We start from the raw sequence: 23,670 nt of genomic DNA on the forward strand, positions 1-23,670 counted from the left end.
CGGTCCCGTTATCCGGCGCGCCGGCCCAAACCGGGCCCCGACCTTGGTGCGCCAAGCCGGTCCCGTCCCGTCTGCGCCCACTCTTTTCGCGCACTGCCGCCAGCACTCGGCTTTCGCCTCCAAATATCAGCCCTTTCCCCTCTCCCGGATTCGCTACTCTCGTAAAATACGCATGTACGAACGACGAGAAAAAGAAACAACGCCAGTAAATTATCCGCGAAATGGGGACGAAACGTGTTTCTGGTGTTTAGTGTCCCGTTACTGGCGACGAGCCTGCTACACAAGTCTCCAAACGCGTCCTGCTCCTTGCCGGAACAGTCAAATTTGTCGGGGACTGGTTCAAACTACCGCCACCGGGTGCCGACTTTTCCCCGTGGGCGTAATAATCACATGGTGTTCGTGATGCCACTGTGCGAACACAGAACAGCGGACAATATTTAATTTACGTTTATATGATATTCTGGGACTGTAGATTGCGGTGAGAAGAGTTATCCGTAATATAGCTCTTGGATTATGTAGGTTGTGAAGCCAACCGACGTGAATATGAAATCTTTGTTGTGGTGATAGAATGATCTGTTATTATCGCAAGCTCTTGTCTATGTTGACAAGTTCTTTGACCGAACGATGTGACGCAGCGGTTAGCACGCTGGACTCGCATTCGGGAGGACGACGGTTCAAGCCCGCGTCCGGCCATCCTCATTTAGGAAATTTGAAAATTTCTGGTAAGGTTCTATGGGACTAAACTACTGAGGTCAAAGGTCCCTAGGCTTACACACTAATTAAACTAACTTACGCTAAGGACAACACACGCACCCATGCCCGAGAGAGGACTCAAACCTCCGACGGGGGAAGCTGCGCGAACTCCTCATTTAGATTTTCTGTGATTTCCCTAAATCGCTTTAGGCAAATGCCACGATGGTTCCTTTGAAATGGCAGCGCCGACTTCCTCCCTGTCCTCCCCTAATCGAATGGTATCGATGACCTCACTGTTTCGTCCCCTACCCCAAAACCAACCAACTGAAGGTGTTTGGCTACCAAGTGACGAGGCATTACCATAAGACTGTAAATTATGATGCATTTAGCTACCGCAAGATATGAATTAAAATGGTATTTGGCTACCTAAAGAGCGATCCTAACAAGGAAACATCACCAACTTTACCTCTTACTTTAACGAGGAAACAGCACACGCACAAGACATTATCCCCAGAAGTTGACCCTGCGACGAAATTTTTGCCGTAATTCTGATAGCACACAGTTATGACCTAGTCAAAGTACAGATTTTAAACATTTGCGACCACCGATTATTCGTCACTCGTTGCAGAGCAGGCTTGATCATCACTCACTTCTTCGTCTTTACATCCCTGTCCTAATGCACAAATGAAGTTGTTCGACAAATGTGACTGCTGTGAAAGGCCAGCCTCGGTGTCGGTACCATAATCCATCACCAAGTAAAGAACGTCAGTACACTGTTTTGCTCTATACATTGTGATTCAGCTGCTCCTATCATTAGGTTTTATGCAACCCGCAACGCCTTCAAATACCACATGTAAGATTTTCATAGCCTCTCGACTACTATGCAAAACTTTCAGTCATACAGAAAAAATAAAGAGATCCATTTTGTAGGAAACTCACTGTAGTTAAATTTTGTACAGCAATACGTTTTCACTAGAGGCCGTAGTTCTCAATTATTCAAGAAAAACGTACAAAAGTGACCTCCAAACGCGTTTTTCTTTAATAACTCGAAAACCGTGACCCCAGCGAAAATGTATGACAGTAAAAAATTTAATTGCGTTACATTTCCTACAAAAAGGTCCTGGTCATTTTTCTGTAGGACTAATAGTTAGCAAGTAGTGAACTAGGTAGTATGAAAATCTCGTAGAAGCGTTTTGAAAGCGCTGCAAGTTGCTTAAAACCTACAGACAGGAGCGGCTGACTCATTCTGTATACAGCACATCTGTGGTTGGTTGGTTGATTGATTTGGGGGAGGAGACCAACCAGGGAGGTCATCGGTCCCATCGGATTGGGGAAGAATGTCGGCCGTGCCCTTTCAAAGGAACAATCCTGGCATTTGCCTAAAGCAATTTAGGGAAATCACGCACGTCTTTATTCACAAAGTTGTTCATATGGTTCAAGTGGCTCTGAGCACTATGGGACTTAACATCTGAGGTCATCAGTCCCCTAGAACTTAGAGCTACTTAAACCTAACCAACCTAAGAACATCACAAACATCCATGCCCGAGGCAGGATTAGATCCTGCGACGGTAGCAGTCGCGCGGTTCCGGACTGAAGCGCCTAGAACCTCCGCCACCGCGGCCGGCCACAAAGTTGTCTATGATTTTTTTATTGACACTGAAAGGTATAAATAACGGCACAAAGAAAGCTCCAAACACTTTCATCTGGCTCACAAAGTTTGTCAAATAACCGCATATGATGCTTACCAGTCACGACTTCCAAGAGCACTCGTTCTTCTATATTCAAATGTTGCGACTTGACCGTCACTCCATACCGTTCCTGATCGTGCTGCACTATCTCTTATTGGTTCGCCCACCTTATGAACACAAACCTCTTACTCTCTCAAGTGTACAGTACTTGGCACTCGGGCGTTAGGCAGCTCCATTGGGGCAGAGGACAGAGCGAGTGGCAACCGGTACGGGTGCATGTTTAAAAACTATACGTACAAAAAGGTAATAACTTCGTACTATCGGAATTATGGCCCAAAATTTTGCGCGGGATCGATTTCCTAGACTGAGGCTGATACCTTGCAAGTATGCTTTCCTCTCCCTAAAATAAGTGTCGAGGCGTTTGGCTCCCATAGGAATTATGCGAAGTGACGAGGTATTTGCCACTTCATCTACATCTATACTTCGCTTACCACCCTAAGGTTTGTGGTGGATGCTGCAGTATTCTTTGTGGGCAGGTTTCCCTCTAATTTTATCTTCATGCCCTTCTCGCGAGATATACGTAGGAGCAAGCAAAATATTTCTTGACTCTTCTAGGAAAATACACTCTCTGCACTTTAACAGTAAAGTGTAACACCTCTCTTGCAGCGTCTGCCAATGAGTGGGTTGATCATCTCCGTGACGCTCCTGGGGTTACTAAATGCACCTGTACCGAAACGCGCTGCTCTTCTTAGGATATTCTCTATTTCTTTAATCAGTCCTATCTGGTAACAAACCCACACTGACTTCAAGACACTTAACGAAATGACGAGGGTATCATAACAGCGCTTCTTTGTTACGAGCAATTTCTGTTAATGATGCGGTTACGTCGAAAGGTAACTGGTTGTGGGTTGGCGAAGCCGATGAACGTGATGCCATGAGAATAACTGTAAATTCTCGACATGGCCAAGAGCGTACCCAGGATGTGAGCTGGAGAAAGGGGAGGGGATGGTACTTATATTAGCTTCGTGGTGACTGACAAACGGTTTCTAGTAAACAGTAGATTGCTTCTCCTTGTTTTTGTTTTGTTTGACAGAATCTGGTGGTGATGTTGTATGTGAGTTGTGTTGCACAAAATATGATGTGGATGGAACATCGAAACAAAAATTTGGTAAACAGTATTTTGTGCAACTGCTGCGCAACTGGCGAAGTACCAGAACTCACATGTGCAGTTGGAAGGGTATTAAAACGAGATTGCATTTAAATGACCAACGCGTCTGCTACTCGTGAACGCGAATGCTCACAACTGCCAAGTATAACTAAGATATAATGCGCTCCACATCTGCGCACTGAAAATCACAGGTCCCCTGCGCTGATGTTCGGAACTAACGTGCACTTGTGTGTCACAGATCACAGCCGCGGTTACATGGAATGCGGCTTGATCGCTCTGCACTACAGGTGCCGACTGTTTATGAGTCTATACGTGTTTTCTATCAGCCGCAACCACGAAATGACACGTACTCTTCTGCAAAGAGTTCCCAATCCTCGTCGAATTTTTCCTGTTAGATTTTGACAGTAATTTTGTGTGTAGTGAAACGTTTACTTCCTGCAGAATCCGTCGATCGCTTTGTCGACTATCCGCACTTCCGTTACAGAAACGAATGTTGACGCATCAAGGGTCTATCAAACTAAACCTGCGCTCCGTGGTCTGAGCTTTCCATTAATGCAACACACCTATGGCACTCCTCGTACAGACATGAAACCACTTAGGCGCCTCCGTCAGCTACTTACGTCATACTCTTACGTCATTACAGCACCATTTGTTGCAAGCTGATTACAGATAACTAGTGACGCGCAGTAGGCTATTTCCCAAACCACATGCAGAAAAGGAAACAGAAAACAAGCACCGTAATTACTCTGCACATTAATTACGATGAGACGGGCTATTATTAACAGTAGTCTCCTTCACGAGCCCTAGCCCTCCATATACTTTAATACGCTGAATTAATAGATTTTACTCCGATTCGTCCCAGCTGTTGTGATTAAATAAAACGATAGTATACTGGTATGTAATCGTGAACAATGAGTTGCGCTTTGCATCAATTATTGGAAGCACTCATTTATAAAATAATTTTAGTTTCGATAACAAGATGAACAGGGTAGGGTCTTTCATAAATACGAGGGCATTTCGTTTCTTAAGGTCCGATCGGTCGAAACATGGAAATCACGGTGAGAATCCGATGAATCTGTGCACAGATGGAACTGGGCAGTCTCTTTAGCATCTACGTCGATCGCATCACGTTGCAATTTTCAGTTCTGAGCGCAGAGTGAGCACTTAAAGATGCCTAGAAGAACGTGTCACCCGCCAAGTACGAGTGCCTGCTGAGAGATTTTGCTTGATTCCATGCAATCCCACATAACGTACCTGTCATGCATTTCCTTTTTCAAGACAGTTCTAGGTCGCGCACGGCAGGGGCTATGAAGACGCTCCTGTAGAGTTTTCGATGGTAAGTGTTTAATCAACCACCATACAGCCCGGACTTAGCTTCCTCTGAAATTGATCTCTGCTCACATGACCTGACTATGAAGACAACATTTTGGCACATCCAACGACCTGCAGACTAGTATAGGGAATTGACAGAAAGCACAGGCGGCTGTCTTCTATGACAACGGTATTACAATTTTGGTGCAACCATACAACAAATGTCGTAAGTCGAGCGGTAAGCATACAGAAAAGTAACTGGAAGATGTAGCTAACTCTTCCCTATAAATTTTTTTTTTATTTTCACCGTGGTTTCCTCTTCGCTACTAATCGGACAATAATAAACGAACAGCTCTCGTACCTCATGGGTTTCAGAAGCGGACGTGACATAAACTATACAACATACAGAAAACAGACACATTTCAGTGAATAGAGCATTTCTTCGAGTCTTTAACTCAGATTAGAAATAATTAATGTTAGCACCGTTTGCGATGTGGCAAACGTCACTCACTACACTGATGGACCAAAACATTATGACCACCTGCTTAAAAGCTTGTCTGTCTGTCTCTGGAACGAAATACATCACTGATCTGCATATTAGGAATCCTACAGCTTGTTGGTAGGTTTATGGACATAAGTGGTGTTAGATGTCTACACACACGCCATGTAATTCGCATAAATAACGCGCCGCTAATTTGCGTACGTGGTGACGGTGAACGAAAGCTACCCATATGGGTTGAGACATCAACGGGAGTTCACTGTAATGCTTCCCAAACCCCTGCACAACGGTTCTGGCCCCGAAACACAGACAATTCTACTGCTGAAATCGCCTTAGAGGAAGACAAAGCACGAAGGGGTGCAGATAGTTCGCAGCTGTCAGTGTGTCTTCGATTCCTACCTCACGCCCCGTGCAAGAGCCGGAGAATGTCTCCCACATCATAATGACCCGTGGTCTTGGGGTAGCGTTTCTGATTCATAATGAAAACGTCTTCGGCTCCCGGGTTCGAATCCCACCGCTGCTTAAATTTCGATTAATAATCAGCATTGGCGCCCGAAGACTTCCGGCATAAGAAGTAACCCTCATTCTACCATTGGCCTTAGTGTAGCAAAAATACGATTCAGCCGGAGAGGCGACATATTCTACAGATCTAAAGTCGAATCCTGATGGTCCAGTGCCCACTGCAATAGTAATTAACGACGTCATTGTGTCAACATATGAACACGTAAGGATGGTGTGCTGCGGAGCTCCATCTTCAACAATGTACGATGAAGGGTGTGCTCAGAAACACTTGTGCGTGAACCAGCATTGTGTTCTTTCGGCAGAGATGCCACAGATCACCATCAACCCTACTTTATAGAGCAGAGAAGCCTCTGAACCCCGTGTTCCGTGAAGTGGCGTGGACGTCCAACCATTTAGCTGCTTGTGGTACATTCACTGTCTTTCTACCCCTTTCCACAGATGCTAACGACAGTAGTAAGTGAACTTCGACCAGCTTCGCCTTTTTCGAGATAATCGATTACAAACTCTGCGTAATAATACTCTGCCCTTTGTCAAAGCCCTTATCTCAATGGCTTTCCCCATTTCTAACCCATATCTTCACTAGTGTGACCCATGTTTGCTCCCCTTACATACTTCTGTTACTGCGTCACGTGCACACAACGCCACCGGGCGGCATCCAGCGTCGCGGTGGTCAGTGTCATAATTTTTAATCGTTTGGCTTAGCAGTGTATGTCTGTGCTGTTAATTGTAGTCGCTACTTCGCCGACGCTTGGGAAGGCGTAATACCCGTCCACTGTAAATCTGTATAACGCGTTGCTATCTGCAAGTGCGAGCTAATTCCATGTGGCAATACAGAACGGATGATTTATTTTCTGACACGCCTGCCCTCTAGTGGTGAGCTCTGTAACCAAGTCACGGCGCCCATTACGAATCGGAGAATTGTTGTATCCACTGATATGTGTCATTTTTCTGTGTGTCTCGTAGTTTTCATGCAGTAGTCTTTTAAAATCCCGGAGCTGCTTATAAATAACCCTTTACTTGAGTGTTCGCTACCTCCATCACTTTTAGCGTTGTAGAAGTTTTGCAGGACACACAAAACATAAGAGACGCAAGGAGAAGCTTCTCTCCTCTCCTCCTCAGTTCTTAATTTGGGTTCTAGCACCACTGCCAATGTCAGAAAAGCGACAGTTTCTCGTGAAAGGACATCGACAAGAAAGTATTAGTTACTTCTTTGGCAGCTGTGCTGGTTTCCGTCCCCAAATCAAAGGGTTCGAGGAAAATTTATCACTGTCGGAACCTGTCACCGTCTCGACACAAATACCTTGCTTTGTAGTTTGAAAGTCGACAAAACCGTAGGCACGACCTGGTTACTAGATGATAGCAAAGCTAATGAATTACATCTTAAGAATCTGTGTCCTCTATCATGTGTATTATGTGGACACAGATCCATTTACATTTCTATCTCAAGGCCAGAATCCAGATAACCCTTGGTTTCCATTATGCATGTTTTCTTGACGGAACAAAAGATACAAACCCTCCTTCTTCTGCGAACTAGGTCAATGGTCACAACTCAAAACGATGGGTAAAATCAGAGAAAATTACCTAAAGCTATAAACGAGGAGAAAAAACAGAAAACCACCTAAAGCTATAAAACGAGGATAAAAACTTTTTAATACACGGCGCGAAAGGAAAAGCATATGAAGAGAAATAATGAAATAGTCTTATACTGTGTGTACGTCACATTACATCAGCTAAAATGTCTGCGCAGTTTACAATAATAACATAGATTTCTTCCTTTATGTACGTGTGGTGCCTGTCCTTTTTGGCCATTAAGATCATTCCAGCATGGATGCACACGCACTCTCACTCTCCTGAACTTTTAAGGGAACCCAGCGTGATGCGGCAAGCAATGCGTACGGTGAACAGGAGGCGCTACGTAAGTAGTGTGCGAGAAGTTGGGAATTTGGATCGGACGGAAAGAGTGCTCGGATAGCCGAAGCAACTACAGTGACCGCTCGCCTAAGACCGCTGAATATCTTTCAGTGCCCAATTACGTCCGATGTCAGATTTTTTTCAGTTTATTAAAAATTTTCTCTGAAATTTTGTATAGTTTAAAATGTGATATAAAAACAACATGGGTGATGGATTGTAATAATGACAATCTTCCTGAAGAGACGCTGAAAGAACCATTCAACACATCCGAAACGGAAAAAGACTTTAGTATGAATATATAAAGACACATGAGGGAGACATCGCGACGGAAAACGTAATGTAATGAATGACAGCTTTCTCGAAGTGTGGGTAAACGGAATTTACTCCCAGTGACAAATATAAATAACCAGGTTGTGCCAGATTACTTGTGCTCATCTTAAGCGAGTCGCACAGTTAATCAAGGGCGATAAGCGATGAGACGATCACGTAGAATCAGTGTTAGGGAACGCGAATGGAAGACTCGGACTTGTTGGAAGAGCTTTGGGAAAATTCAAAGCATCTGTAAAGGAAATCGCATACAAGATGCTGGGACGGTCAATTAGTCTCTTCCAATATTTGTAGTTACTTTCGAGTAGGAATGGCAGGAGACATCGAGTGAATTCATAGAAGCGCTGCTAGGGTTGACTGGTCGGTATGGCGCACTGGGAAGTATATTACAAGTGATCGAGGAACTTAAATGGGGATCTCCGGAATAAAGGCGGCGTTGCCACCGCGAAACCGTGCTCGACGAATTTGGCGAACGTATATTCTATCAATGGGGCCAACGGTCTTGCCGCAGTGGTAACAACGGTCCCTGTCAGATCACCGAAGTTAAGCAGTTCTGGGCTGGGCTAGCACTTGGATGGGTGACCATCCGGTCTGTCCACCGCTGTTGGCAAGCGGGGTGCACTCAGCCCTTGTGAGGCAAACTGAGGAGCTACTTGATTGAAAAGTAGCGGCTCCTGTCTCGTATACTGCCATACGGCCGGGAGAGCGGTGTGTTGACCACAAGTCCCTCCATATCTGCATCCAGTGATGCCTGTGGGCTGATGATGAAACGGCGGCCGGTTGGTACGGTTGGGCCTTTTGGCCTGTTCGGACGGAGTTTAGTTTTATATTCTATCAATACTGTACGTCTATTGCGCTGCCGTTGTGTAACACCCCTCCCCTAAGGGATCTTGAGAGTATCAGAGAACAGTGCTCGTAAAGTCATGTTCCCCTCGCTCAGTACACTACTGGAAAAGGGCAGAACATCGACAATAATGATACGCTCCGCCTTCAACTGTACGGCGGCTTGAGGGTGTAACAAAAAAGAATCATTCGATTTGGCACGCCTATAATTGTGAAACTAATAAACATTTACAATGAAGTTTGTCTTTTGATGTACGGGAAACTTAAAAAGGTTTTTTTCCATACCTTTTCATAGGAGTTCAATATTCCCTCCTTGATATGCCCGGCATATGTCAATGCGGTATTCAAATTGTTCCCACACTGCAGCGAGCATGTCTACAGTTACAGCTTCCACAGCAGCTGTTATGCGATGTCTCAGTTCATTCATTGTTGTTGGTAACGGAGGCATATAAACAACGTCTTTTATAAACCCCCACAAGAAATAATAACATACAGTCGGGATCGGTGACCGTGGAGGAATGTATTGTTGAATCATTTGGTTCAGTGCGACCGATCCATCGTTCAGTAGTCCTTTGACTTAAAAATTGCCGCACTTCCAGATGCCAGTGTGGCGATGCCCCATCCTGTTGGTAAATGAAGTCGTTGAAATCGGTCTCCACCTGTGGGAAAAGAAATTTCGCAAGCATATCGAGGTACGTGCTTCCTGTAACAGTGTTCTCGGCAAAGAAAAATGGACCGTATGCCTTTTCCCGTGAAACTGCACAAAACACATTCAATTTTCGAGAATCGCTCTCATATTGTATAGCTTCATGTGGTTGTCCCGTGCCCCATATTCTCACATTATGACGGAACACCTTTCCATTTAAATGGAATGTTGCCTCGTCACTAAACATTACGCGTGGAGCCGGCCGCGGTGGTCTAGCGGTTCTGGGCGCTCAGTCCGGAACAGCGCGACTGCTACGGTCGCAGGTTCGAATCCTGCCTCGGGCATAGATGTGTGTGATGTCCTTAGGTTAGTTAGGTTTAAGTGGTTTTAAGTTCTAGGGGACCACAGATGTTAAGTCCCATAGTGCTCAGAGCCATTTGAACCATTACGCGTGGAAGAAAACTGTCATCATCCATCTTGTCAAGAATGAAATTACAGAACTCCACAGGTTTTTGTTTGTCACCTTCACAAAGAGCTTGCAATAGCTGAGTTTGTACGGTTTCATGTGTCAACGTCGACCCAGCATACAGGAGTCGGACAGCGGGGGCACGATGAGCTGCCGGCTGCCGGCTGCACGGCGAACGGATTTCGGCGGACTCCTTGTTAAACTATGGCGGATGCGTGCGGCGTCTGTGTCAGACTCTGGGGGGCTGACCCGATGATTTGCCTCTACACAAGCATCCTGTTTCTCCGAATTGTTCATGCCATCGTCTAATGATCCGTGCTCTAGGAGGAGGATCCGCACCAAACCTAGTACGAAAGTCACGCTGAACAGTCATTACTAAGCCGCACTGCGTGAAACGTAGAACACAAAACGCTTTCTGTTGACCCGATACCATTTTTACTGGACCTGAAGTGAGTGCACACTGCTACCACCTATCGGGAACCACGTAAAACTCAAGAGTTTGCTCTTTCCAACAGTACAATGCTCACGCATATATCTCAAATGATATGGTTATGATTTTTTTTATATCCGGCGATTCTTTTTGATACACCCTGTATATATGTAGATGTAGAAGCAAATGTCGCACGACACTGCTCAGAATACCTACGTAAGGTGGCAATGTAGAATGAACAGTCCGCAACAGAACTAGGTGGTCGGGCGCTCGGTTTTTTCATCGGAGAGCGAAGAAAGTGAATGAGAAGGCGCGGTCGCCAGCCGAGGTATTCCCCTGAGCCTCGGGCCGCAGAGGGCGCCCTGGGGAGCCAAGGGCGTCCCGGGGAGGCCCATCAAGCCTGCAGCGGTGCGGAGCCCGTGGTCGGAACTGGTCCCGATGTGCAGTCACTGGCACCTTAAGCGTCCTCTCTCGAGACGTGGAAATAGACATGGAGCTGCTGACTTCACAGCGTCGGATTTCACGTTCTAGTACACCGCGAAACGTGCAGTGAAGAATCTGGGAGGTCAGAGTTTTGCCCCGTGAAAGGAACGTGACCAATGAGATGTGACATTGGGATGAGAAGTTGTTTTACGTCACAAGAAGAACCTAGGATCCATATTATACTGAGATAAACTACGTACTAGGTGGGTCTCCTTTATCATAGAGTACGTGGTATGAATGTAAGCTGTATCAAAGCATCAGAAAATGGAGGATCTCGCGAAAACGCGTCATTTTTTCTACGACTTGTTATAACAAAAGGACAGGAAACTAAACAGTTGTAAATAAAGGCTTCCTGTATTTGATGTTTTCAGTGATACAGCTTGCGTGCTTTAAAAGTATACCGTTTCCATGCTACGGCGCAATGATGATCTATCAAAAGCGCGTCGTTTTGATAGAACTTTTCAGAGATAAATGTTTAATAACGATTTTCGGAGATACAGTCTTTAGACAGTGTATATGCTATACGGAGACTTATCAACCATGTTGAAGCTATAAATTAGTTGAGAGCGTCGCGAGATACGAAGAGAAAGGTGTAGGTTCGCGTCCATCTCCTTCCACAATTGGGTCTTTATTATTAATTTAATAGATGTATTACCTGCAGTAGTCGATGCTATTTACTATAAATAATGATTTGCTGCAATTCTTGTTTCTCAGCGCCCAAAGCCTTTACGTAACTGCCAGTCTACGTCAGAAAGTAAACACACGGTTACACAATGTAAGTTTTTGTGTAATAAACCGTGTGTTTACTTTCCGACGTATATATATAACTCTTAGTTTTATGGACTGCCTCATGTTTGTATCTTGTCGGTAAATATCTCTTTCAGTATGAGAGCAGAATGAGGAGACGCGGTACTGTCGGAAGTAAGGCTGTCGGGACGGTGGGTGATCATGCTTCGGTTGGTCAGTTGGTAGAGTACTTGCCCGCGAAATGCAAAGGTCCCGAGTTCGAGTCTCGGTCCGACACACAGTTTTAAACAGTTCTAATCGGCCAGGAAGTTTCATCTTTCTCAGTGGTTGTGAGCAGTTTCGAAAAAATCTCTTCTTCCATCCAAACGATATTAGGAACTGATCTCGATCTTGAAATCTATGTGAGGTTCATAACTTCAGAGCGATGGTAGTCAACACAACATCGAGAAAATGGATATTACGTATACGCCAATTGCCACCAGACATTACACGTTAACTATATTCAATTTAGAACGGAAGATGGGATGAAGATTCAGTTGAGTTAACGGATAATTTCTAGCAGTACATAAGACAGATCGTTGTGAACCGTTATTCGCTGCTCAAGCCACCGACGAGTCCAGAAACTTCTTGGCCATCTCCTCCGCTTTTCTTCGACAGTCGCTAATAGAGTTGCAGCTATTTTACGCGCGTCCATTTCCGGAAAGAAGCTGTTTGGTTTACTCGCCAGAGGCCGCAGACTGCCGCTGGAGAGACCGCCAAGGTCACAAATCACGACGAGTAGCACGTTATGTTCCTTAAGATGTATCAGGTCGTTCCAGAGCGTGCAGCAACCACGACGGACACCATGCGTGGCGTCGTGCTGCGCGATGAGATACACATCCCATATGAGGATGGCTTCAGACCATAAGCACATACACGTACCATTATTTATATAAACGTTACGAGAGGTGCTGTGGTGCTGTTGGCTTTCTCGAAGTCGCTGATAGATGTCTCTGTTGTCACGGCATCGTCGTGACTGCGGCAGCCATTCTAGCAGAGGAATCAAAGCTGCAGCACATTATATATTGTGTTGGTACATTCAATGCAATTTTGCTGGTTTTTCTTTGAAAGAGTGACTTCCCAACTTCATATACTCATTATGTACATATGCATTATGAAAAGTACTTAATGAGAAGCTCCCCCAATGATAAATAACCGTGCTGGTTGTTCGAAGTAAGTTTTAATTTGCGTGAAAAATTACAATTCACAGCGAGAAAAGTAAATTTCTCCCTTTGTACTTGAAAGTAACAAACCACGGTAAAAACAGTAGCAACATCATTCCTGCTCCAGTACCAGAATACCCATCGTCGGCTTCTGTACTTTAGTTGAAGAATTCTTGTTTGAAAAGAAAGTTATCTTTTTATTCTGAGTCGCCGGCCGTTGAGGCCGTGTGGTTCTAGGCGCTTCAGTCCGGAACCGCGCTGCTGCTATGGTCGCAGGTTCGAATCCTGTGTCGGGCATGGGTGTGTGTGATGTCCTTAGGTTAGTTAGGTTTCAGTAGTTCTAAGGCTAGGGGACTGATGACCTCAGATGTTAAGTCCCATAGTACTCAGAGCCATTTGCACCATTTATTCTGAGTCGTAGTTTGTTTTATCAGGTGACGAACGTGTTTTGAATATTTACTGCTCCTGAAGAGTGTCTTATACTCTACGCTTGCACAATATGTTACATGCACTTCTAAAGAAAAATACTGATCGGGTGCTGTGAGCAACGCAGCACTCACAGTGCCGGAGGGGATGACATCACATCACGACAAGTGCAGTCGAAAACAGACAGCTGCGTCCCTTCTCTGAGTTATCGTAGCGTGGCTGGCCATGATTTCGGCACTCGACGTTGGTTTCTAGTTCTGGACAGAGAGCTACAAAACACGTTTTCGTCTGTTTTATTTGCACACCAGCAAATATTTTAAGAGAAATGGCGTAATTTTGGTACGATATGTGGCTCGCACTGGAAGAGTTTTAGTGAGATACTTACAGTGTGCTGTAGCACGTTGGCACATAGCTGGTCGCCACTGACCCATCACTTGATGCAAATTACCAAGTAATAGTCACTGAAGATGAAAGCAAGTTCCTCGAAACTCACTTCGAAATAATTTTAAAAGTGACTGGTATTAAGTTTATTCTGAAAATAGTACGTAACACACATGTATGCTTGGCATCTGAGAGAACGAGAGGCCATTTCAGAGCAAAGTATATTTTGGATAGGATACTATAGCCGTATTGGAAGAGAAAAGGAGGCATCCGGGGCACTTGGATATTTGGTACGCTCGCACTGGAGAGGTAAGGCCACTACTCCCCAGGTCAGAACACAGGCCTGCGACTAATGGGACGGCCGCAGTGAGGGGATCCGCTGATAATAACCCGGAGAAACGCAACGGGTGCACGGAGCAGCGGTCTCCCGCCCGCCTGAGCTTGATTGCGTCATGAATTTCAAATTTGGTGCTCCGCGAAAGCGTTTTACCCTGATTACGGGTATAGTGCCATAAAACTGCTCGTTCAGAGTTCCTCACTATTCGGGCTTTGTGTGAGGATTACGTAATGGTCGCCGCTGCGACTCGGGAAGCAGTCGCAGAGGTGGATACAGTTCTGGATAACGTCAGCAAGAGTAATTACTCGCAAAGCTACAAAGTCGAGAGCGCATTATGTCTACAGGTAATTTGAGTCGGAAATTACGTCTGCTTTTAATGGACAATTAAATAAAAGTGATCGAGTTTTCTTTATTTATTGGAGTTACGCAGTAGTGATAGCAAGAACCAACAAAGCGTGCTACAAAAGAAGCAACAAAAATATCTGCTGATTCATATCGCCAGTGCGTTGTAAGATGCGCCTCTGAGGAAGGAAAACGTGATTTGAAAATCAGGCACAGTGAATACGCGGAGGTTCCCGGGTTCGATTCCTGGCGGGGTCAGGGATTTTCTCTGCCTCGTGATGGCTGGGTGTTGTGTGTTGTCCTTAGGATAATTAGTTTTAAACAGTTCTGAGTTCTAGGGGACTGATGACCATAGATGTTAAGTCCCATAGTGCTCAGAGCCATCTGAACCATTTGAATTCGTGGAATGCAAGTCAGCATTCCGAATTTCTTTCCCCATGAAATAATAAAGATAATTGTTTGCTAGGAATACTTTCTAAGTGCGGAGAAATTCAGAAGGATCCGATGTTAAGTATTTTAACTTCCGCACGTCATTGCACTGAGAAACTGAACTCACGGTCGGACGACTGAACTGCAAGTTAAACCTTTCGTACGTGAAAATATTAAGCTCTTTACCGAGCTCCACTATGGATAAACTACCGTATTTAACACCATGACGCATACATGCAGGCTGAAGCGACGAATGAAAATTTTTACCAAGGCCAGTATTCAAAATCAGGGCTACTGCTCCCTAGGTTGATGCGCTAACGACTACACCACCCTTACGCAGTAGCTTTGCACATCTGCAGGGACTACGAGGGCTCCCTCCTCAATCCGAATTCCCTCTCACGCCTCAGCCCACTTGGTTTTCCCACTAAACTCAAATAGCATTGCAGAGGCTCTACAACTTTATTGGAATAGCATCTGAGCATCGAACGAAACAGGAGATCCTGTTTGAAACTCAGACACAGGTGCTTTAATCAAATGAATCTATATGTTCCAGAGACCTTTTCAGTCTGCATCTATATGTCATAGACGGCTAAGACTTGAAAAGGTCTCTGGAACTACAATGTTTCATTTGACTGAAGCACCTTTGGCTGAGTTTCAAAATCTCCCGTTTCTTTCGATGCTGAGATGCTATTTTAATACGGTTGGAGAGCCTCTGCAATGCTGTTCGAGTTAGGGGGAATACGAAGTGGGCTGAGACTTGAATAGGAATTCGGATTGAAGGAGAGGCGTGCTACGGTAGTCGGTGCAGCTATGCAAAGACCACTGTGCCAGAGTGGTCTAGTCGTTAGCGCATCTGCCAAGTGAGCAGGAGGCGCAGGTTCGAATCCTTGCCTCGGTACAAATTTTCATATGACGCTTCAGTCTGCAAATACGAGTGTACAATGTAGAGATCGACACCTGAAAAGGTCTCTGGAACCACACAGTTTCATATTTAACACCGTTGGGTGCTCTCAAATACAAGATTGTCGCTCTGGCTTACGCTTCGTACCCTAGCACGTGTCTTTTAAAAGTTGGCTACACCTCCTCGAGAGTGTAGAGATTTTTCTGTGGCGTGAGGGTTGGCTAATCCGTGAAGTCGATAACCAACGCCTTCCTTTTAATCGTTTGCTGACTCAGTGAAGTTATAAAACTTGATGCTCGTCGAAGTGAAACACGAAGATTAAGGGCTATCTCAATACTCTTTTGACCACGATAATTCGCTATGTGTAGCTACTTGTGTCATGGAGGTAAAACTGCGGTTCAGGAAAGCGCTCTGTGGTATTGGGACAGTACAGTTTTTGTATGCTGTTCAGCGTGTCAACATGCCGCAAAGAGGCGTTTCGAGCTTACAAAGTTGCGCGCATTGTCATATAACGGTATTTTACAAGCTTGTTTCGCTGACGAAGATCAAACTTTGGTTCATCCTATGAATAGCCGCAAGAAAAGTAAAAAGATAGATGCCGAAATTAGTGACCGCTGGTTAGAAAAGCAGCTAGAACGTTAGGCACAGGAAAGACGAATGGACCTGCTGGGGTACCTGTACGATTCTGCATCGAGAATAGGGAAAAAGTTTTATCTTCTTCCAGCAGCAGTCGAACACGGGTTGCTGGGTACACGACCGCTGCAGGAGACTGAAAAAATGCGTAGGTTATTTCGGTTTTCTAGAAGGTCGTCGAAAAGCAGCGCACAACTGTAGGCCTGTATCGCTGCCACTCTTCTGTAAAATTTTGGAGAGTGTAAATTTCCCCTTAGAAATCGACACTGATTCCGCAAACAACCATGTTATGAAAATCAGCTCGCTCTGTTCTACCGGGAGGGCAAGCCTATATGTGACGACCCTAAGTTTGATGCAGTTTTTCCTGACTTGAGAGAGACGTTGGATTACACAGCTCCGCGCTGTCGCTTAAGGAACAAAACCCGAGCGCGTAGAATATCACACCAGCTTTGTATATGAGCTTAGGAGTTTCTAGCAAATATAGGGAGCGATTAAATCGAAGGTTAGCCACGAGTAACACGGTGTTCTTGGACCAAGATATACCCTATTCTGCCACACTTATCCAAGAGTCTCCAATCTTTCTTTGTGTACTTAGCTGTGTAGTTGATGTATATGTAACTTTATTCTTTTTGTAGTACTTAATAATTCGTAAATGGTGAAGCAACGTTGCCTTATAAAGTGTGTTTCACCATCGGATACACCGAAATTAAAAGGAAATATCAAAATGGAAAGCGTGGAAGTAAACACTTAGCGGTATAAAACTCAATGAAAAGATTAATATAAGAATTGCTATATGAATGTTTTAAAGTAAACAAAAACAAAAAAATAAACAAAACTTGTACAACAGGTCTACGATGTCTTTGTATACCTTACCAGTTACTCCGCGACATTTTAACAATGTGCTTCACATCTCCAGAGCAAACTGGCCAACACTGTTCTGTCATTTACGGTTGCATACAATGAGATCGGCAGGGGCAGCTGAAAAATCAAATGGCTCTGATAACTATGGGACTTAACATCTATGGTCATCAGTCCCCTAGAACTTAGAACTACTTAAACCTAACTAACCTAAGGACATCACACAACACCCAGTCATCACGAGGCAGAGAAGGGCACCCTATTGGTGCGGCGAATGTGCCTTTCGGACGTGCATGTGGTAAATGCGGAAACGTCAACTATGGACACGTTATTGCCAAATGTATCCAAACAAGACAAACGTGCTGTTTTTTTTTTTTATTGACTGCTGAAGGACAAATACCGGTACACATCCCTCGGAGAATGAATAATGTGTATGGGGCAGCAAAGCAGTCATTAAGGGCAAAAGTTCAACCAAAGTGCGACAAGGGGTGATACAACTCCATGATAATGCACGTCTCCATATCTCAAATGTCATAAGGCAGAAGTTAAGTCGACTCTAGTCGGAGACACTCGAGCATCCGGCATCTCTACCTATGCATTTATCACGCGTTTAATCCCTTAAAAAAGGCATTGAAGGTCGACGATTCCAGTTGAACGAGGATGTGCAACAGCCAGTTACCGAATTCTTCAAACAGCAGGGCAGCAACAGAACACGGTGTTTTACCAAACGGGTGTCTTCAACGTGGTGCTTCAGCGGCAATGCTTACGACGATTGCCTGAGTGCCATATCGATTCCGGATTGAACGGCCTTCGAACGGAGACGTGCAGAACACAGCAATCGAGAGTGGTTCACCTGTAAAGGAGACCGCCGCATGTAAGACGTTGGTGCGACCTATTTTTGAGCACTGTTAGAGTGTTTGGGATCCGTACCAGGTCAGACTAAAGGAAGACAGCGAAGAAATTCAGAGGCAGTCTGCTAGATTTATTACCGCTAGGTTCGAACAACACGTAAGTGTTACTGAGAGGCTTCGGGAACTCAAACGGGAATCCCTAGAGGGAAGGCGACGCTCTTTTCGAGAAACACTACTGAGAAAATTCAGAGAATCGGTATTTGAAGCTGACTGCCAACATTTCTACTGCCGCCAACATACTTTGCGCGTAACGACCACGAAGATAAGATACGAGAAAGTACAGCTCATACAGACGCATACAGACAGTCGTTTCGCCCTAGCTCTGGCAGTGGAACTGGAAAGGAAATCGCTAGTAGAGGTACAGGTACCCTCCGACACGAACCCTATGGTGGCTTGTGGAGTATCTATGTAGATGTAGAATCTTAGATCTAAAGGTAACTTCGGGCGAACCCCAGGGGAGTTATAAAAGACACATTGCTCACAACATGTGCATAAATCATCTAGTGGAGAACGTCTGAAACTTCAGAAAGTTGTTTGCCAAAGATGCTGCTGTCGCAATGCTAGAAAATTGTGGCCAAATTCTGAAAGACCTGCTGAGGGTCAACATTCGGTGCACTAATTGGTAGTCGATCATCAGCATGACCAACTGTAAAGTATTGCGTATAAACAGAAAGACCTGTTACCCTTAAATTACACGACTTGGGGAACAATAATTGGAAGCTGTACCTCTATTACATATCTGGAAGAACGCGCACAGAGTAGTTTAAAGCGGATCGATCACATAAAACTGATGGTGGGATAGGTAGATGCCAGACTGAAGTTCACTGGGAGAGACCTCGATAAATATAGGCAGATGCCACAGTGAAGTTCGCTGGGTGAGTCCTCGATAAACATTGCCCACCCATGATAAAGGTAGCGTACTTGACACTCGTTCGACCGATACGTGAGTATCGTCTGGGACCATTACACATGATGAGACTGATACAGGAAATAAAGACGAACCAAAGAAGAGCAGCGTCAGAGATACTTGTGGTAAGCGCGAAATAGTCATACAAATGCCCATTCAACTTCAGTGGCACACACTGCAAGACAGTTGTTGTCCATCATTGTGAGGCTGACTGTTAAAATTAGGAGACCTTACGCCCCCAAAAGACAACTGCTTTCCGTTACGTATCGCGAAAAGCAAGCAGAGGCATAGGCGACGTTTGGTGGCATACGGGGCTGATTCACATACTTACTTAAGCTCACGGGGCGCCTCGTCACATGACGCGATAGCAGCGCTCCAAGCGCATAAATCCAAACTGTAGCGTTCCTGACGTTAATGTTTTTAGTATGATGTACCGACATGAAATGGTCCAAATGGCTCTGAGCACTATGGGACTTAACATCTGAGGTCGTCAGTCCCCTAGAACTTAGAACTACTTAAACCTAACTAACCTAAGGACATCACACGCATCCATGCCCGAGACAGGATTCGAATCTGCGACCGTAGCGGTCGCGCGGTTCCAAACTGAAGCGCCTAGAACCGCTCGGCCACAACGGTCGGCGTTCCGATATAGTGTCACCCCTTTCCTCACACACCACGCCAGCAAATTATTACTCAAAACATGTGTTTTTGGAAGTACTTTCACTTTATGTGCACCCCATCTTCGGCTGTTTACAGTTGCTTACAAGTCGTGAAGCACAGTTTTCTTTTATTTTTACTTTATTTAATTTTTTTACGACGTTTTACAATAGAGTCTTATAAACTTCCTTTGCAAAATCCTGTTCGCAACACGTAAATAAATATAAACATCTGATGATGGGATGCCAGGCATCTTGAAATGTCATTATAGAATAATAGACGCCTGTAAACGGAGCTGGGTGCAGCTAATTCAGTATAAATTTCCGACAGTTTCAAAAGTTCAACGTTCTAATACATTCACAACACGCAAGAATTATTTAGTGATGGTAATACGGGAAAGAGTAGAAAAACAAAATGCGGCAGTGAGACGGGCGATCCCTGCCGACAACCAATTACGGGTAACTTTGAAGTGTTTGGCTACAGGCAGTTCATTCGAGTGAATTAATATCGACATACACTGCTAGGAAGCATTTCTGAAAAATTTGTCCAGAATACTCTTAACGACTAATATTGTAGGCATGAGTTATTTCTGTAACATTAAAGGCGCTGCAGTCATGGACTGTGAGGCAGGTCCGGGAGGAGATTCGAGTCCTCCCTCGGGCATGGGCTTTTGTGGTTGTCCTTAGGATAATTTAGGTTAAGTAGTGTGTAAGCTTAGGGACTGATGGCCTTAGCAGTTAAGTCGCATAAGATTTACCACACATTTGAACTTTTGTAACATTAAACAAATTAAGCCATCACTTCTGGTTAATTTTTAAAAGAGTGAACGTCTAAACCGCTTGCACTTTGCATATATCGACTGTAATATACACAACACAACCTAGAAAATTGCGAAAACAGAATGGCGAAATGTCAATCCGATAATACACACCCCCATACGCACAATATGTATTGGTAATAGTCAGAATATTTTGGTCAGTATCAGAACAATGCTCGACCTCATTAAATGGGGAATTGAGACAATAATACTGAATGGGATAAGGGCCTTTAACACTCTCACAATCTCTCTCTCTCTCTCTCTCTCTCTCTCTCTCTCTCTCTCTCTCTTGAATTTTTTCCGCGGGCCGGATTGAAACAAAACGGGGCCGGATCCTGTCGGCAGATCGCCGGTTGCCTGTCCGCAATGGAAAAGGCAAAGCGGAAGTTACAGTACTTTAAAATTGGACACAAACAGTCTCGATTGCAAAAGACATTTATTTTGTGGTAACTGGTTTCGGTCAGTTTTTGACCATCTTCTGACCACGTACCATGATGGCAGGAGGTGGCGGTGAATGGAGCGGTGTTTTAACTCCAGAAAAGTACTCTCTGCCACACACGATGAGTTGGCTTTTGGAATTTAGATGCAGTTGCACAGAGAGGTCTGTCAACAAGAAAAGTTGCCGTCAAACTGGCGTACTCTACACTGACATCATTCGAACATCCCATTGTGATGGTGAGACACAAAACACTGACGACCTAAATCGTTTACTTGGAACGTGGGGGTGAATTTCTAACAAAAAGAGTGTAATATTTTTTTTGCTGGTAGTTGTGCTGCATCGGAACATACCGGGACTACCGAATGCACGACTGTTGCGAACCCAGCGTGAAAAGTCATGGCCAGACGCCGCCGAAAGTGCGCCCGGAGGGCGGCGGGCGCGGCCTTCGCCGCCCAGAGCTTCGACCTGACACGACTGAGCCGCGCTGCGCCGCGCTGAGCCCGCAGCGAGAGGTCGCAGCTGAGGGTCGCCACGGCGGCGCTCATTACGGCCGACGAAAGGAGCAACGGGGCAGGAAAAGCCCAAGGACGGCGACGGCGTCTCTGCCAGCGCCGCCGCCACCGCCACCTGCAGTCTCCGGCACGTCTCGCTTCACTGGGTGCTCCGTCCTTGCCCCACTAAGTAACTCAGTCTGGTCAGACATGTACCCCAGTTGGTGAAATGGAGGTCAAAGAGGATGTTAGAAATCAAGAAATATCGAAAAAATGAAAGAGGAAAAAGACACAGCAACGGAACCTGGGAAGTACACCGCCTGACAACACCAGTGCAGCACCCACATGAGATGGGGTAAACGGAAATGAAATTCACGGTTTGACACGGAACGTGATTACGAAATTGAATCAAATTTACAAAGATTTTGGCAGTATGAAGCCTGTTGCCCCTATGATGTTACAACCCCATGCAGCAAGGTTCCATTCACTGCTTCGCTTGGGAAGAGTCGGAATGTCTACTATCCTCTTCTGAGGCCAACTGGCCTACAACTGTTGTCACTGGTCCTTGAATCCTAGATACTGGCACTTGGGTGGAGTTGACGTCTGAGTTAGTCCACCACGTGTTCTATGAGAGACAAATTGGAGGTCCTACAGATCACAGGAGTACCTCAGCATCACGCAGACAATTCATGGACGTTTCATGCATGGATGGGGCAACGGCCTTGCCCCAGTGGCTACACCGGTTCCCATGAGATCACCGAAGTTAAGCGCCGTCGGGCGTGATGGGCACTTGGATGGGTGACCATCCAGGTCGCCAAGCGCTGTTGCCCTTTTTCGGGGTGCACTCAGCCCCGTGATGCCAACTGAGGAGCTACTCCACCGAACAGTAGCGGTGTGCTGACCCCACGCCTCTCCTATCCGCATCCTCCACTGAGGATGACACGGCGGTCGGGTGGTCCCGGTAGGCCACTCGTGGCCTGACGACGGAGTGCTTTCACGTGTGGACGGTCATTGTCCTGTTGAAGAGTTACACCACGGTCCTGCCGAAACAGAGGACACAGCATCGCTGTGACATACCATTGTGCTGTCAGACTTTTCTCAACCACTAAAGCTGAGCGCTGAAGCGAACGGTAAAACCGCTATGCCTCTCCAAATTATTGGATAAATACGACTCTTTCGACAGTGGTGGTCTCGCCCCACCCGGGTCGCTGCTGTACTCGCTGCCGATCGACGGCGGTTATCTGTGGCAGTGCAAAGCTGTCATTCATTGTTGATCACAATGCGACGCCATTCACCTGCAACCCATGCTTCCTCGTCATGGCACCATTCCAAACACAGCCGTATGTGCTAATTGTTAACAGCATCTATGCATGGGATGGTAACTCCCTAGACCCACTGATGCTAGTCCTGGATCAATGTGCGGGATGACAAACAATGTTACAGACAGTCCATGACTTGCTCTTGGACGTGAAGGGATTACCATATACATGGTGCCCAATACAGCGTTCCCCACTTCTGGTTATCAAATACGGCCGAGCGGAACCTTGACGACAAGTAAGCCTGTCCTCAAGTTCCCATGCTGTCCAACATCAGGTCTTGCAACATCCGAATGGCCCGTAAGTCTGGATATGGCGCATTCGAACAACCGACCAGATGGAGATCCCAATGACATCCCTTGCAAACTATGTCAGGTGCTGCTTACGCTGTCTCACACAAAGGTACTAGTTCTTGCAGAGTATGCGGCATCTCTGCATCCTTCAAGTCTTCGGCCTGGAATATCACTCGATTGACAAGTAAGTTTCAAAGGTATTTTTGTCAGTAGATAACTTTTTTAAGTACCATGGTTGCACAGTAAACTACGTTTTGAAATAATTACTAACCATTCAACTGATGAGATATTTTAAAATATTTTAATGTTTCTTACCATTACCGGTTTCGAAAATTTTGCTCACCAAAAAGCTACACTGTATTTACGGTAAGAACTATTAATCACACGAAATTTCCTGGTAGATTAAAACTGTGTGCCGGGCTGGGATTCGAACCTGAGACCTTTGCATATCATGTGCAAGTTCTAGAACGAAGCAGTCATCCAAGCACGACTCACCATCCACCTTCACAAGTTCATCACCATCAGTGCCTATCTCCCACTTTCTCCTCCATATCATCTGCAACTAGCATTCCTGGAACAACTGATATAGAGGGGAA

The 23,670-nt window shown here is 45.4% G+C and overlaps 1 protein-coding gene and 1 pseudogene across 2 annotated transcripts in view; one reads left to right on the forward strand and one right to left on the reverse strand.

Moving 5' to 3' along the window:
- Positions 1-23,670, reverse strand: part of LOC126353835 (ecdysone receptor) — a 1,466,551-nt gene that overhangs the window by 593,414 nt on the left and 849,467 nt on the right. The gene's annotated exons all lie outside the window — the stretch shown is intronic.
- LOC126357329 (5S ribosomal RNA) lies at positions 22,178-22,295 on the forward strand (annotated as a pseudogene).

The sequence above is a fragment of the Schistocerca gregaria genome, chromosome 3 (genome assembly GCF_023897955.1).
Source record: "Schistocerca gregaria isolate iqSchGreg1 chromosome 3, iqSchGreg1.2, whole genome shotgun sequence".
NCBI classification, from domain to species: domain Eukaryota; kingdom Metazoa; phylum Arthropoda; class Insecta; order Orthoptera; family Acrididae; genus Schistocerca; species Schistocerca gregaria.